Consider the following 17,417-nt stretch of genomic DNA (forward strand, 5'->3'; position numbering starts at 1 on the left):
TGTTAGTTTGTCAACTTGAAATGTAACTCACTACACAAATCAAGTTGAATCGTATTTGAAAGTATTGATTCGACCCTACTCAAATCCTTTGACAAATCCTATTAACGCGATCTGTTGAATCGAACGTAACCTGAATATTACTGACGCCAACATTCACCCGCATCGGATCATTCACACATTCCACGCCGCTGTTTTAACACTTATAGAATCAATACCAACTATCTCTAACCCGATAATATTCAATCATTTTGGTAATTTACCAACTTTAAATCCATTCGCGGGATGTACTAAAGGTAAATCCAAATAATCCAGAATGAAATATTTGGACTTTGACATTGCGTGAATTGAAATAGGTTTGACAAACATGACTACCAACTTTCACCCAGTCACATTTCAAGATTATACTTTGAAACAATCCTTGAAACTGACAACTCTATTCACGACTCCGCGTTTCCGTTTGTAAAATAGAGTTTCAGAAATACTATCACTATGACAACTCAACATTTTAACATCTCGCCATGCACAAACGAGTAAAATACAAAAACCTTGGTAAGTCAATCCGTTTGTAGTAACTCACCAAACCAAAACAAAAAGTGTCCGTATGAAAAGTAGACAAGACTACGCGAGTAATCACTACAACCCACAAACATACCAACTCAGTTGTATCCATATCCCATATTTTTTATTCAACTGTAAGATGAAGTAATTACTACTTGGCGCGCGGTTTGAGATTAACACATTACATTTGAGTATACGAGATTTGAATGTCTGACCAACGTAGTTGAGAATTCTTACAATCGAACGCAGGTGTTATATTGAAAATTTTCACGAATTGACACATTGATTTTGACATATGAGATTTTGTAATAGTCGATCATGAATTGATTATTAAATTATGACATTATTAGACCAGGGTTGTGTTGAAGGTTATTACGATACCAACAAACTTTTCAGAAACATTGTTATTGACATATCGATTTGTAAAACTAGATTAACATGTCTGAAATGTTTTGATTGGGAAGATTAAGCCGTGTTCGTAAAAACCACGCAGCGTATTGTGGAAATCAGGAAATAATTTACAAATGTAATTGTCTCCAGTAACCAAGACTAAAGATGAAACAACAATTTTCTTTGTTGAACAATAACCGGTACAATACTTTATCGTCGTAATCTGCAGTGGGAATTGAAACACTTTCGCACATTTCCCGGTGTCAAGATATCACACTAGGTGAATTGACATATCGCCGCTTGATTAATGCTTAATCCGTTCGCACCATTTCACATACTTTGATCATTACAAAAGTAAATTGGAATATGTTTGCTAGATGCATTCAATTCAGTTAGAAATGTCTGGTGCACAACAATCGTAATATCAAAAAAGTACTTGCTACACTGTTACTGTTACTGTACTTGCTACACTGTTTTGCATTGTTGTTCATTTGTAGTATTGATTGTTCTTGAACCCTCAAATAATAATTCCCGACATGAAACCAAACCACTGGAAGTCGTTACCATCACGAAGAAACAATGTGTACGATGTTTGTCAAATGTATCCTACCCGGCCACCAGAAAACAATTTTCACTCGAAATGAAACCAATGTGATGGTCTCCATTCGATATTTTGTTTGTGTCAAATACTTTACAATGATCACATTTGAGTGGTTGAGGTTTACATCATCAAGCTGTTATTTGTAAATCAAGATTTCGGTAAACTTGTAAATGTATCGTTTAACTAACCAACATTTAGTGATTGTTGAACATACGACTTCGAAATACTGCGTTGATCGTAATTTCCATCATCGTGATAATCGAAGTACATTTCTTTCGAATTCGTAACAACCGGCGTTTCTACGATATGATAAATTTTTGACAAGTTATGCTTAGAAGATTGGTTGCATATCGCGAAAAATAATATACCACTCATATTGATACTGTTACTCCATTGATCGATATTTTCAAACGAGTAAAATTTATTACTTGAGTTTCTCCGCTTAATGTAAATGCAAACTCAGCCGTCTTTTAACACCACAAAGGCATTGATAAAAAGTAGACAATCAAACACAACACTTTGTACGACACTAATTATTGTTCCACACATCTCATTTCATACTAAGTGTATACGAAAGATATTCACGACACATGAAAATATTCGCTCATGCTACGAACATACGCAATGATTGGTGGTGCTTTCAAACTGTTTCGATATCACAAGAACTTTATTGTCTGAATGGGTGTTCATGTATCTTAATAATCAAATAGTTCAACACAGAACTAGTACTAACAGAAACATCAGAGAGTTGTTTACACAAAAGTTTGTATGTGTACAGTATGCGAATACCATGTGTAAGTCCAGCACAATTGCAGTATCCATCCGAGTTTAGTCAACACAAATTTATTACAACGGAGCCACGTAAACTTTCGTGAAAGAAAAGCATACTCACTTCCAGAGGGTTATGTCAACACCATAGCAGTAAATCAGCTACTCCAACAACAAAGTCCATATGTTTCTAGCCACGATCCTTACATCTTTCACATAGATCAATCTACTTTGCTAACGAAAAGTGCTGAGTCATCACATGATCGCCCTCACAACAAAACAGCTAGTAGATATTATCATTCAAAATATTCCTAACCCTTTACACACCAGTGACAAATCATACAACGAATATGTTTTGTGGGTCGAATTGTTGTTCAGTGTCAAGTCTACCTGTTGAAACGTACATTAAAACAGCGCAATTCAATTAAAACCACGAATCTATTTTCATTTCCTCACAAACTGTCACATACAGAAAAATAAATTTTATTCCGCCAAAACATACTCGTAACCAATCGCTTTCATTAAACACACAACACCATAAAAGTATTTACTTTCTACAACATAGACATTCCGATGTAGTCAAGAAATATTTTTATTAATCAAAATCATCGACTTCTGTTTACGGCGTTAGTGTGTGCATGTCATACATGTGGGATCCGTATTAAAATGGACACGACACGACTGAATCTAAGGTGATAGAAGTCTATCGCATAGATTTACATGTGGTCTTCGCTACGGTTTCAAAAAACGAATCATCTCTTTTGCATTGATCGAGACCGAGCAAGTTAGTTAATGGCCATGATTGTGTTTGTCATATGCGAATGATAGGGTTACTGTCAAATCTACATACAACAGCCTTCTGGCACTCATAATAGCAATTTCATTCTCTCCCTTCGTAATTGTAGACTCACGACAAGTATATTGTACAACTCGACAGCTACGTTTAACAACACCAACGACACTAAACATACGATACCTACCCAAGTAAAATTACCATTTTCACCTGGAGGTCAGTCGTTACCTGAGTAAAAATACCATTATTCTTTGGAGATTTATCGTTTAATCAGAGTAACAAAACATTTTCACTTGGGGGTCTATCGTTTCCAAGAGTAACAAGCCCCCCTTTTCTTTGGAAATATATTTTTTCCCTGGGTAACAAACCTTTTTCACTTGGAAATATATTTTTTCTCTGGATAACAAACCTTTATCACTTGGAAATATATTTTTTCCCTGAGCAACAAACCTTTTTCACTTGGGAATATATTTTTTCTCTGGATAACAAACCTTTTTCACTTGGAAATATATTTTTTCTCTGGGTAACAAACCTTTTGCACTTGGAAATATATTTTTTTCCCTGAGCAACAAACCATTTCACTCGGTGGGTCGTCGTTTACCTGAGTAAAAATATCATTTTCCATTGGAGATCTGGCGTTTACCCATTGTAACAAACCTTTTTCGCTTGGAAATATATTTTTTCCTTCAGCAACATACCATTTTTACTTGGAAATATATTTTTTCCTTGAGCAACAGACCATTTTTACTTGGAAATATATTTTTTCCCTGAGCAACAAACCATTTTCACATGAAAATATATTTTTTCCCTGAGCAACAAACCATTTCACTCGGTGGGTCGTCGTTTACCTGAGTAAAAATATCATTTTCCATTGGAGATCTGGCGTTTACCCATTGTAACAAACCTTTTTCGCTTGGAAATATATTTTTTCCTTGAGCAACATACCATTTTTACTTGGAAATATATTTTTTCCTTGAGCAACAGACCATTTTTACTTGGAAATATATTTTTTCCTTGAGCAACAAACCATTTTCACATGAAAATATATTTTTTCCCTGAGCAACAAACCATTTCACTCGGCGGGTCGTCGTTTACCTGAGTAAAAATATCATTTTCCTTTGGAGACCCATTGTAACAATACATTTTCACTTGGAAATCTGTCGTTTACCTGAGTACCAATACCGTTTTCACTTGGAAATCTATCTTTTCCCTGGGTAACAATACAATTTTCGTTTTGAAAACTGACAACCACACCGGTCAATTTGATATTTTTTGTATATTGTTACAACAGACAGCGACAAAATATACACCAACAACGACTCCGATACATTTGTCTAATCAAATATTCACTTGCTCTGATGCATCCCATCAAAATCATTGGATACTCGCATGCAATAACAATGTGCTGTTGTACATCGACATGTATGTTTTCGGAATTGGTGAATAAAGGGGTTTCCGATATGTCCGTGATGTCCGGGTTCGTGCTTTGGATTTTCCAGAGTCAAAATGTCTGAATAAAACACCTTCTCGACTTTGGTAACTGGTTGATACATGGATAATGGCGTTTGGAAAACGGATGAATTTATGTTCCCCATCGCGCTGACAACATCGGGTTACTTGTGAGTTTCCTCAGATCTGTTTACTATATTGTGTCTTTACTGGTCAATACATGTCGCTCCAGTCAGCTGAAACCGGATCACTAATATGAGAAAGTGTGTGGACCGGATCCGGATATTCACTCATGACCCAACGACCGATATTCAAGTAAACATGTTACAGACCGTGTTTTGTCTCCATGAAAAATACCAATGCATACACCATCACATCAAGTACGTCACGATTGTTCACAAGTATTCGCGTAAACCAGGTGTACATACAATGTGTCGGTGTACAAACATCACGGAAAACAAATTCACGTTCTCAAGTCTCATCATGCGCCGACTCTGTACATTTAATGTGGGTATAGATGACTTGGAGACAGGCAATCGGTCATATTTGGACGTAACATGGTCTTAGTATGAACCGACTTCCACCCAACTTGTGAAAAATGAATCTCACACGAGTACAGCCTTTTCACGGGTTCACACCTTGATTTTGCAAGATTGTTCGGATTCTCAGGTAGACTTACATCGTGATCCAGACCTCGATATATAGTAAAATCGGGTTGCGTAGTTCAATTACTCACTCAATCCCCGCGTATTCTTGGTCATAACCTGTGAACTTTTTTGCTGAGACCGCAGTGTTTCACCTGGTTTAATGTATTTGGCGATCACCATCCTTATCAATCTTTCACGCGATGAGTATATCGGATGTCGCTACTCCCACATAACGACTCCAGCTAAACATCGTGAACAGTGACTCGGATTAAAATCGTAAACAGGTATTCTGTGTATGTGTGAATCTCGAGTTCAATTACGATTTGCTAATGTAATCCAAGGTGTGTCTTTGCGGTTTGAAGACTGATTTCGTGTTAACCACTCCGCAAGAGGGCGCTGTCTCGTAATTCCACATGTCGTTATAAAACGCAGTTGGAAACTTTTGGCCAAGTTGATCCGGCTACGTATTGAAACGGTGCACCCACACAGACCACTGAGAAAACGTTGTCGTTACCTGACCATATCCACGAGTAATTATGGGACTACGCGTAACGTTCCATAGATTCCTCTGGCCCCACACCGTGGTTTTACGACACAGACAAGATGCAGCGGTGAAAATATTGAAAATGAAAAACGATACCTTGGTGACATTTGATTTGGATTTTACACCTGATGAACCATACACTCGATTGGTACATTGGGAGGACAACTCTATCGTCGAGGTCGGGGGAAAAGAAATGTACAGATTTGTTGGTGTTGTGGATATTCAGCGAAAATCAGGGTATATGGTTGTGTATGGTTCGCATATTTGACTGAGAATATATCGGTATGCACAATGCCCTGTTCATTGTATCATGCCATGTGTCATCTATACCCACATTAAATGTACAGAGTCGGCGCATGATGAGACTTGAGAACGTGAATTTGTTTTCCGTGATGTTTGTACACCGACACATTGTATGTACACCTGGTTTACGCGAATACTTGTGAACAATCGTGACGTACTTGATGTGATGGTGTATGCATTGGTATTTTTCATGGAGACAAAACACGGTCTGTAACATGTTTACTTGAATATCGGTCGTTGGGTCATGAGTGAATATCCGGATCCGGTCCACACACTTTCTCATATTAGTGATCCGGTTTCAGCTGACTGGAGCGACATGTATTGACCAGTAAAGACACAATATAGTAAACAGATCTGAGGAAACTCACAAGTAACCCGATGTTGTCAGCGCGATGGGGAACATAAATTCATCCGTTTTCCAAACGCCATTATCCATGTATCAACCAGTTACCAAAGTCGAGAAGGTGTTTTATTCAGACATTTTGACTCTGGAAAATCCAAAGCACGAACCCGGACATCACGGACATATCGGAAACCCCTTTATTCACCAATTCCGAAAACATACATGTCGATGTACAACAGCACATTGTTATTGCATGCGAGTATCCAATGATTTTGATGGGATGCATCAGAGCAAGTGAATATTTGATTAGACAAATGTATCGGAGTCGTTGTTGGTGTATATTTTGTCGCTGTCTGTTGTAACAATATACAAAAAATATCAAATTGACCGGTGTGGTTGTCAGTTTTCAAAACGAAAATTGTATTGTTACCCAGGGAAAAGATAGATTTCCAAGTGAAAACGGTATTGGTACTCAGGTAAACGACAGATTTCCAAGTGAAAATGTATTGTTACAATGGGTCTCCAAAGGAAAATGATATTTTTACTCAGGTAAACGACGACCCGCCGAGTGAAATGGTTTGTTGCTCAGGGAAAAAATATATTTTCATGTGAAAATGGTTTGTTGCTCAAGGAAAAAATATATTTCCAAGTAAAAATGGTCTGTTGCTCAAGGAAAAAATATATTTCCAAGTAAAAATGGTATGTTGCTCAAGGAAAAAATATATTTCCAAGCGAAAAAGGTTTGTTACAATGGGTAAACGCCAGATCTCCAATGGAAAATGATATTTTTACTCAGGTAAACGACGACCCACCGAGTGAAATGGTTTGTTGCTCAGGGAAAAAATATATTTTCATGTGAAAATGGTTTGTTGCTCAGGGAAAAAATATATTTCCAAGTAAAAATGGTCTGTTGCTCAAGGAAAAAATATATTTCCAAGTAAAAATGGTATGTTGCTGAAGGAAAAAATATATTTCCAAGCGAAAAAGGTTTGTTACAATGGGTAAACGCCAGATCTCCAATGGAAAATGATATTTTTACTCAGGTAAACGACGACCCACCGAGTGAAATGGTTTGTTGCTCAGGGAAAAAATATATTTCCAAGTGCAAAAGGTTTGTTACCCAGAGAAAAAATATATTTCCAAGTGAAAAAGGTTTGTTATCCAGAGAAAAAATATATTCCCAAGTGAAAAAGGTTTGTTGCTCAGGGAAAAAATATATTTCCAAGTGATAAAGGTTTGTTATCCAGAGAAAAAATATATTTCCAAGTGAAAAAGGTTTGTTGCTCAGGGAAAAAATATATTTCCAAGTGATAAAGGTTTGTTATCCAGAGAAAAAATATATTTCCAAGTGAAAAAGGTTTGTTACCCAGGGAAAAAATATATTTCCAAAGAAAAGGGGGGCTTGTTACTCTTGGAAACGATAGACCCCCAAGTGAAAATGTTTTGTTACTCTGATTAAACGATAAATCTCCAAAGAATAATGGTATTTTTACTCAGGTAACGACTGACCTCCAGGTGAAAATGGTAATTTTACTTGGGTAGGTATCGTATGTTTAGTGTCGTTGGTGTTGTTAAACGTAGCTGTCGAGTTGTACAATATACTTGTCGTGAGTCTACAATTACGAAGGGAGAGAATGAAATTGCTATTATGAGTGCCAGAAGGCTGTTGTATGTAGATTTGACAGTAACCCTATCATTCGCATATGACAAACACAATCATGGCCATTAACTAACTTGCTCGGTCTCGATCAATGCAAAAGAGATGATTCGTTTTTTGAAACCGTAGCGAAGACCACATGTAAATCTATGCGATAGACTTCTATCTCCTTACATTCAGTCGTGTCGTGTCCATTTTAATACGGATCCCACATGTATGACATGCACACACTAACGCCGTAAACAGAAGTCGATGATTTTGATTAATAAAAATATTTCTTGACTACATCGGAATGTCTATGTTGTAGAAAGTAAATACTTTTATGGTGTTGTGTGTTTAATGAAAGCGATTGGTTACGAGTATGTTTTGGCGGAATAAAATTTATTTTTCTGTATGTGACAGTTTGTGAGGAAATGAAAATAGATTCGTGGTTTTAATTGAATTGCGCTGTTTTAATGTACGTTTCAACAGGTAGACTTGACACTGAACAACAATTCGACCCACAAAACATATTCGTTGTATGATTTGTCACTGGTGTGTAAAGGGTTAGGAATATTTTGAATGATAATATCTACTAGCTGTTTTGTTGTGAGGGCGATCATGTGATGACTCAGCACTTTTCGTTAGCAAAGTAGATTGATCTATGTGAAAGATGTAAGGATCGTGGCTAGAAACATATGGACTTTGTTGTTGGAGTAGCTGATTTACTGCTATGGTGTTGACATAACCCTCTGGAAGTGAGTATGCTTTTCTTTCACGAAAGTTTACGTGGCTCCGTTGTAATAAATTTGTGTTGACTAAACTCGGATGGATACTGCAATTGTGCTGGACTTACACATGGTATTCGCATACTGTACACATACAAACTTTTGTGTAAACAACTCTCTGATGTTTCTGTTAGTACTAGTTCTGTGTTGAACTATTTGATTATTAAGATACATGAACACCCATTCAGACAATAAAGTTCTTGTGATATCGAAACAGTTTGAAAGCACCACCAATCATTGCGTATGTTCGTAGCATGAGCGAATATTTTCATGTGTCGTGAATATCTTTCGTATACACTTAGTATGAAATGAGATGTGTGGAACAATAATTAGTGTCGTACAAAGTGTTGTGTTTGATTGTCTACTTTTTATCAATGCCTTTGTGGTGTTAAAAGACGGCTGAGTTTGCATTTACATTAAGCGGAGAAACTCAAGTAATAAATTTTACTCGTTTGAAAATATCGATCAATGGAGTAACAGTATCAATATGAGTGGTATATTATTTTTCGCGATATGCAACCAATCTTCTAAGCATAACTTGTCAAAAATTTATCATATCGTAGAAACGCCGGTTGTTACGAATTCGAAAGAAATGTACTTCGATTATCACGATGATGGAAATTACGATCAACGCAGTATTTCGAAGTCGTATGTTCAACAATCACTAAATGTTGGTTAGTTAAACGATACATTTACAAGTTTACCGAAATCTTGATTTACAAATAACAGCTTGATGATGTAAACCTCAACCACTCAAATGTGATCATTGTAAAGTATTTGACACAAACAAAATATCGAATGGAGACCATCACATTGGTTTCATTTCGAGTGAAAATTGTTTTCTGGTGGCCGGGTAGGATACATTTGACAAACATCGTACACATTGTTTCTTCGTGATGGTAACGACTTCCAGTGGTTTGGTTTCATGTCGGGAATTATTATTTGAGGGTTCAAGAACAATCAATACTACAAATGAACAACAATGCAAAACAGTGTAGCAAGTACAGTAACAGTAACAGTGTAGCAAGTACTTTTTTGATATTACGATTGTTGTGCACCAGACATTTCTAACTGAATTGAATGCATCTAGCAAACATATTCCAATTTACTTTTGTAATGATCAAAGTATGTGAAATGGTGCGAACGGATTAAGCATTAATCAAGCGGCGATATGTCAATTCACCTAGTGTGATATCTTGACACCGGGAAATGTGCGAAAGTGTTTCAATTCCCACTGCAGATTACGACGATAAAGTATTGTACCGGTTATTGTTCAACAAAGAAAATTGTTGTTTCATCTTTAGTCTTGGTTACTGGAGACAATTACATTTGTAAATTATTTCCTGATTTCCACAATACGCTGCGTGGTTTTTACGAACACGGCTTAATCTTCCCAATCAAAACATTTCAGACATGTTAATCTAGTTTTACAAATCGATATGTCAATAACAATGTTTCTGAAAAGTTTGTTGGTATCGTAATAACCTTCAACACAACCCTGGTCTAATAATGTCATAATTTAATAATCAATTCATGATCGACTATTACAAAATCTCATATGTCAAAATCAATGTGTCAATTCGTGAAAATTTTCAATATAACACCTGCGTTCGATTGTAAGAATTCTCAACTACGTTGGTCAGACATTCAAATCTCGTATACTCAAATGTAATGTGTTAATCTCAAACCGCGCGCCAAGTAGTAATTACTTCATCTTACAGTTGAATAAAAAATATGGGATATGGATACAACTGAGTTGGTATGTTTGTGGGTTGTAGTGATTACTCGCGTAGTCTTGTCTACTTTTCATACGGACACTTTTTGTTTTGGTTTGGTGAGTTACTACAAACGGATTGACTTACCAAGGTTTTTGTATTTTACTCGTTTGTGCATGGCGAGATGTTAAAATGTTGAGTTGTCATAGTGATAGTATTTCTGAAACTCTATTTTACAAACGGAAACGCGGAGTCGTGAATAGAGTTGTCAGTTTCAAGGATTGTTTCAAAGTATAATCTTGAAATGTGACTGGGTGAAAGTTGGTAGTCATGTTTGTCAAACCTATTTCAATTCACGCAATGTCAAAGTCCAAATATTTCATTCTGGATTATTTGGATTTACCTTTAGTACATCCCGCGAATGGATTTAAAGTTGGTAAATTACCAAAATGATTGAATATTATCGGGTTAGAGATAGTTGGTATTGATTCTATAAGTGTTAAAACAGCGGCGTGGAATGTGTGAATGATCCGATGCGGGTGAATGTTGGCGTCAGTAATATTCAGGTTACGTTCGATTCAACAGATCGCGTTAATAGGATTTGTCAAAGGATTTGAGTAGGGTCGAATCAATACTTTCAAATACGATTCAACTTGATTTGTGTAGTGAGTTACATTTCAAGTTGACAAACTAACACATTGATTGAATATTTTCATGGATCTTATCACGCAACTAAAGTCAGCCACTATTCGGGAGGCGTGAAACGTATAGCGATCGCGGGAAAGTGACAAATTGTTGGTTTTCGAATCACCGTCTGCGACGGCTCTGGGACAAACTAATTACCGAAATATTACCTTGTGAGCGGGTATGAGGGATTGCTATGTCTGAAGCATTATCCGGTGAGTGGTCGTTGGATTTTAAAATGATATCACACCCTTTTGAATAAGCGTTCACTTCACAAAGGATTAGGGTTAGAGCGGAAATAAGTGACAATTTGTCGCTATTCAAGTTACCGACACTGGCGGTCTATTATTCGTTACTTGTTAAATCTTACCAGCGAAATCAAGTTCTGTGACAAACTGATTACTAAAATTTCATCGCGTGAGCGATCGGTATGGTTATGACACCAAGTCGTGAAAGATGGTTATGTCCGAGACATTATCTTGTCAGTGATCGCGGGGTTTTGCAAATATTTCACACCTTTTTGAATAAGCGTTAACTTCACAAAGGATTACGGCTAGAATAGAAATAAGTGACAATTTGTTGGTATTCAAGTCTCGCCGGTGGTGTATCTGTTATTCGGCACTTATTACACTTATCATGAAATTAGAGTGAGAACATAAATCATCAAGTTGTTGTTTTCGAATTTTGATGTCGAGGTGATAAATTTATGCATTCAATTACAATTCAACTTCGGTTGTGTATTGAGTGATAGATTGATATGCCGGAAGTGGTATCTTGTGAGCGATCGTAGGATTTTACAAATATTTCACATCTTTTTGAAGTGTTAGTTTGCGAACGCGACTATTGTCGATATTCGAATCGCCGTCTGTGGCACGCACTGCTTAATCCTCACAACAAGCCACGTTTCCGTTTGTGCGGTTATTGTTGGTGACTCGTACATATTCAACACCGCGCGAGAGATGGCTATACTCGAAAGTGCGAATCACCGCCACTCCCGTAAGAACACATGGTAAATCACCAGAGATCCCGTAAGAATACACGACAGGCGAATCGCCGCCACCGCCTATAGCAAAAAAGGCGAGTCACGACCCCGAGTTTTCACGGCGAATCACGACCACGCCCTATACCCGAAAAGGCGAATCACGACCGCACCCATAAGAACACATGGCGAATCGCGGCCCCGCCATAAGAGATAAGAGGCGAATCGCCACCCCGGGTTTCCAGGCGAATCGCCACCCCGCCCATAAGAACCCCTGCCACCTCACGAGCGATCTATATAACTACTCGCGTCACCTCGTCATCACAGAGTTAGATGAACTGGTATGGTACTTTTCGTGAGAATCTTTTCGCTGCCGTTCGAATGTGGCGGATTTGTGAGAGAAATGGCTGCTACCAAAATGTTTCATTTTTCAAACTTCTAACTTTAATGTGAGACCACTTCATGTTTAGAGCGCAATGGGGCCGTGATATTTTGACTTGGTCGAAAGTAGTGACCTTATTAGTCATCAGTTTTCCAAATCTTCCACTCAGTGTAGGCTACACGGAGTGCTCGAGTGCTGCGTATTATTTTTACCGTTCAGAGGGTACCTTGAGATCAAAAGCTTGACAACCACTGCACTACACAATACAGCCCATATCGCTCTTATGTTTAGCTCTAACTGATTAGAATTAAGTACATACCTACCTAATATCGCCCCAAAACATCTTTGAGTTAAAAACTTGATGAATGTAATGTTGAGATCATATCTAAAATTCAATATTTGAATTACTGGTGTGACAGAAAGATAATGGCGAATGGTCTAGGACAGGCGTGGGCAAATTTTTGAGCTCGCGGGCCGCATTCCACATCTGTATACATTCGCGGGCCGCACTATATAAAATCGGGATTATACACCAAAACGCAATATTGGTATTTGATTATATAGTGATGACATGGAGATAATATAAATGCTTATTTGAAACAAACAAAAATTAATTTGATGATATCGTAGAAGCGTGATCAACAGTGGCGATATTTCATAGGCTGGTCGACCTCAATAACCATAATTTGTCAAAACTATATATATGAAAGTCCGTTGTCCCGATGCTTAGAACAGGATTGAAATTTAAATATATGAGCAGCGATCAGTTCATAGATTTACCAATTCCACTTTATGTACAGTTCCAGGACACACAATGCTGACAGCATCATAACCATGTTAGCTTCAAACACGCTTCTACTATGTGTAGATAAAATATAAATACCCTAATTATACGCATACAGAGAACGAATCTACCTAAGACACGCGCGAATTGTTTTTATAAGCACATCACTGAAATAATTAAAACTGGAGTGGCCAATCTGAAATCACACTCGTGATCCGAAAAGTGTGGCGAGATAGCGCAGTGGTATAATCCGCGGCTGCAACACCAATGGGTGTGGGTTCGAGTCCGACCGAGGTTGACTTCCGAATTCGATACCTAAGTGTTGGAGGTTTACCTAGGCTCCTCCTCGCCACCTCATCCGCGTCAGCGGTGTCTTACAAAAGCCTAGAGGTGGGCCGTGCTATAAGTCAGCAGTTACGGAAAACAAGAAGAATATCGGCCTGGTATAAATGATCATAGTAGTCGACAAACACCATGAATACCCCAAAACAAACAAACAAACTCGTGATCCGAATTATGTCAATCTCATTTAGGATTTCTGTGTTGTTTAGCAGTTGAAACCTTTCAAACTACGTGGACCTTGAGATCGGGCTGTCGCGCTAGAAATTGAACATAAAAGAAATAGGAAGTATACACCCTATAATTGCGTGTAAATCGCGCGAAGCGCGAAAAAAATTCAGTTGAGCTCAGCTTCGCGCCCCCTCAGATGCTTTCACGACCCCCAAGGAGGGCGCGCCCCTCCGTTTGACAACAACTGTCTTAGAATTATTATGGTGAAATATACTAAAAAACAGTTCAATCAAGTCCCTGCAGTAATTCGATTTTATTTATTCAATATTTTAATAAGTTTCCTTAGACTCTCGCGGGCCGCACAGAACGGCGTTGAGGGCCGCATGCGGTCCGCGGGCCGTAGTTTGCCTACCTCTGGTCTAGGACAAATGGCGAATGATATACGCGATAGAGAAATCCCCACCCTGTAAAAAGTCCTCACCTGCTCCTTGCCAGAAAAATGCGCATTCATGCTCTGTTGGATTATTAAAATTAAAAAGATATATAACATGGACTATTGGCTAATATGAAATTAATATTAACTCTTTCGGCGCCGAACTGAATTCGACGATTGTCTTCAAACGATATATAATAAAGACGATATAATATATACTATTGGCTAAATATGAATATTAAATCTTTCGACGCCGAGCTAAATTCGACGATTGTCTTCAAACTTACGAAAATTTTGCTTTCTATCTCTTTCTTACAATTTATTACTATAATCTCGTCCTCAAATTTAATATACTTTGCCGAAACTTTCATCACCTGAATCACAGCGGTAGAAATTCCCAATGATCCCACATGCGACGATGTTTTGACTGTATACGACTATAACTTCTAAGAATCTTCCTGTATTTTTCACGAGCGTTCCTTTGCGTTTGTGATTTAAACGCATTATCCTAACTTCAAAGCATCGGACATCCCGCGTCATTTTACTTTAGCTTAAAATATTAATCACCTCCCTGTGATACAACGGAGGCTTTCTTATGTTTTTCTATAGACGCTTTCTTGGGCATATATGATATGTGCGCGTCATTTCAATCCGTTATGTTTGTTTTGATGGGCCATAAAACCAACTTCTGTTTGCAGACTTCATCGGATTGCCAATAATTCGTAAGTTTATAAATCCATTATAAAAAAATTGATGTGACTGTTTCCGTTACTATTGACAATGAATTATAGATAGATACCTTGTTTCATGAAGTCTGTTAGCGCATAGCATAAATGTTATCTGCCCTTGCCCAATTGCCCATTGCCCACATATTCATCTGCTACACTCCAACCATGTATATATGATTGACTTAAGTTGTGACATCTTGGACATCACATTCATGGTGAATGTTTTAGCCATGGACGACATGCTCACTGTCGACCTGTATCTAAGAATATATTACCCTCTGATGGCGATATCATCAATCAGTGCTGTCTAAAGGCAGCAATTGCACACATACTGGTAACGGAATTCTAATCACCAAACAATTCGATGAATGATGCAGTGACGTGCCGTGAAGTTCATGGCTGGTGAGGCACTGATGCACCCCCGAACACGCACACATACACACGTAAAGTACACCTGATATAGATATACAAAGATGTGAATAACAACAGCAGCAAGAGAAAGCGGGTATAGGCGCTTGGCGAGAGCGTTTTCTCTGTACCAGCCCTTGCAATTCTACTATGCATATTTCAATTTCCCTTGAGTGAAATATTCAGTTTTTTTAATACAGATTGCTCAACGAAAATGCTAAAATATAGCTTTCAATACAGCAACCATTGTAAAAGAATATTTATTGAACTCGAAGACTTTTCGGGTGCCTCTTTTCAAGAGTTAACGGCAAGGAAAAACGAAACAACAAATTTTATTTAAGGTCTTAATTTCGGTTATATATTCTCTATTGTCCTTTGCTCGTCCAATCATTTAATTTACAAGATTGAAATGGACACTGTATCAGCAAAACTAAATATGTCACTCACTAACATCAAACATAAATGGTTGAAAACATGATTCAGACTCTGTAAAATCAGGATTAGACTCATGATTTTGATTGGGTATGCAGATTTCCTTGGTATAAGATTCGCAAATATATAAAACCGACCAGGTTGGGTGATTGAGTTACCGACCTGTTTCTTGTCACATGAGCCATCTTCACACGCAGGCTATCTACGTCATCTGATCCGCCTAGAAGTGGGTCGGACTACAAGTCGGCAGATATGAAATCATAATGTAGGATATCGGCCTTATATAAGTGACCATTGCAGTCGAAAAACATCATAAATGCGACAAACAACAACAATGCAGGCTATGTAAAGTAGCCATTACATACCATAGATTGAGGTATAAATATCGATGGAAAATAATTTACAGCTACATCAATACAAGGAATGTTTTTAATCCGCGACTACTCCGAGTCTTTTCCGCACCTTCCTATCTTTTCATTGTATCTCAGTTTTTTGGTGTTTTGAAATGATGGAAAATATTAATAAAACTGATACTGATACCGCTTTACGAATTGGCCGTCGCAGCTCCACAACTCATACAACACAGTTGGGTTTCCAAAATCGATAGTGCGTTTTACTCAGGGATATCTGGTTTCACTGTGCTGTGATTATTCAATTGTTAGCGAATAGTGGGCGAGGCAGATACGTCTGTGCCTCGCCTGGCTATGGAGGCCAGACTCTTTTGTGCCTCGCCTATCCTTACGCGCTGTATTTTTTGAACAGTAAATATAAAAATTGGTGATGTTGGGTAAAAAATTGTACGTATTTATAGTTATTCATGAACATCGACGGAAAATAACAATATTATAATCGTTGAAGACTTTCACTATTTTCTTTTTCTCGTCCTGGCGACAGCCGAGGCACTGATGCCTCACTTGCCGCACGTCACTGGAATGATGGCTGTCACCCGATACGGTATCGTAAGATCTATACGGAAATTCTAAAATGTGATCGATCCCGAAAATGCCGCATATATACGGTATACAAATAGGGGTTATCGAGAACGGTGCTGGTTGTTAGCTTCCATTGTCAATTATCAGAGCGATGTGGCGCACTGGACGACTTGGGATACTTGCGAAGGCCGAGTGCCGCGATTGTTGCAGGCATCACTGTACCTCGATATAGCCGTACAAAGTAAACCGTGTCCGGACGCTTTTACGTTGGCATTGTTGTTAACACAGCAGAATACTCCGATGCAATGAAAGGTTGCGAGTTTCACAACGAATCGGCAAAGTCTATTAATCAGACAACCACATTTACTTGCAAATCAGATTGTAATAAAATAGGAACATATCTAAATTGGCATTGAATAAGAAATATACAACATAGAAAAGGGGCTGATGCTGATGTGATGGGGCATGCATGGATACGAAGTAGGGGAAATCGCAATTCGGTTAACTCGTTGATGATGGTTGTAGTTGTGGCCTTCAGTTGATCCTGTTCGTTGTATGCTCTTATATACTACCCTTTTCGATCTATCTGCTCACACAAAGTTGCCTGAAA

The sequence above is a fragment of the Botryllus schlosseri genome, chromosome 9 (genome assembly GCF_051294905.1).
Source record: "Botryllus schlosseri isolate E-star chromosome 9, Bs_hap1, whole genome shotgun sequence".
NCBI lineage: Eukaryota > Metazoa > Chordata > Ascidiacea > Stolidobranchia > Styelidae > Botryllus > Botryllus schlosseri.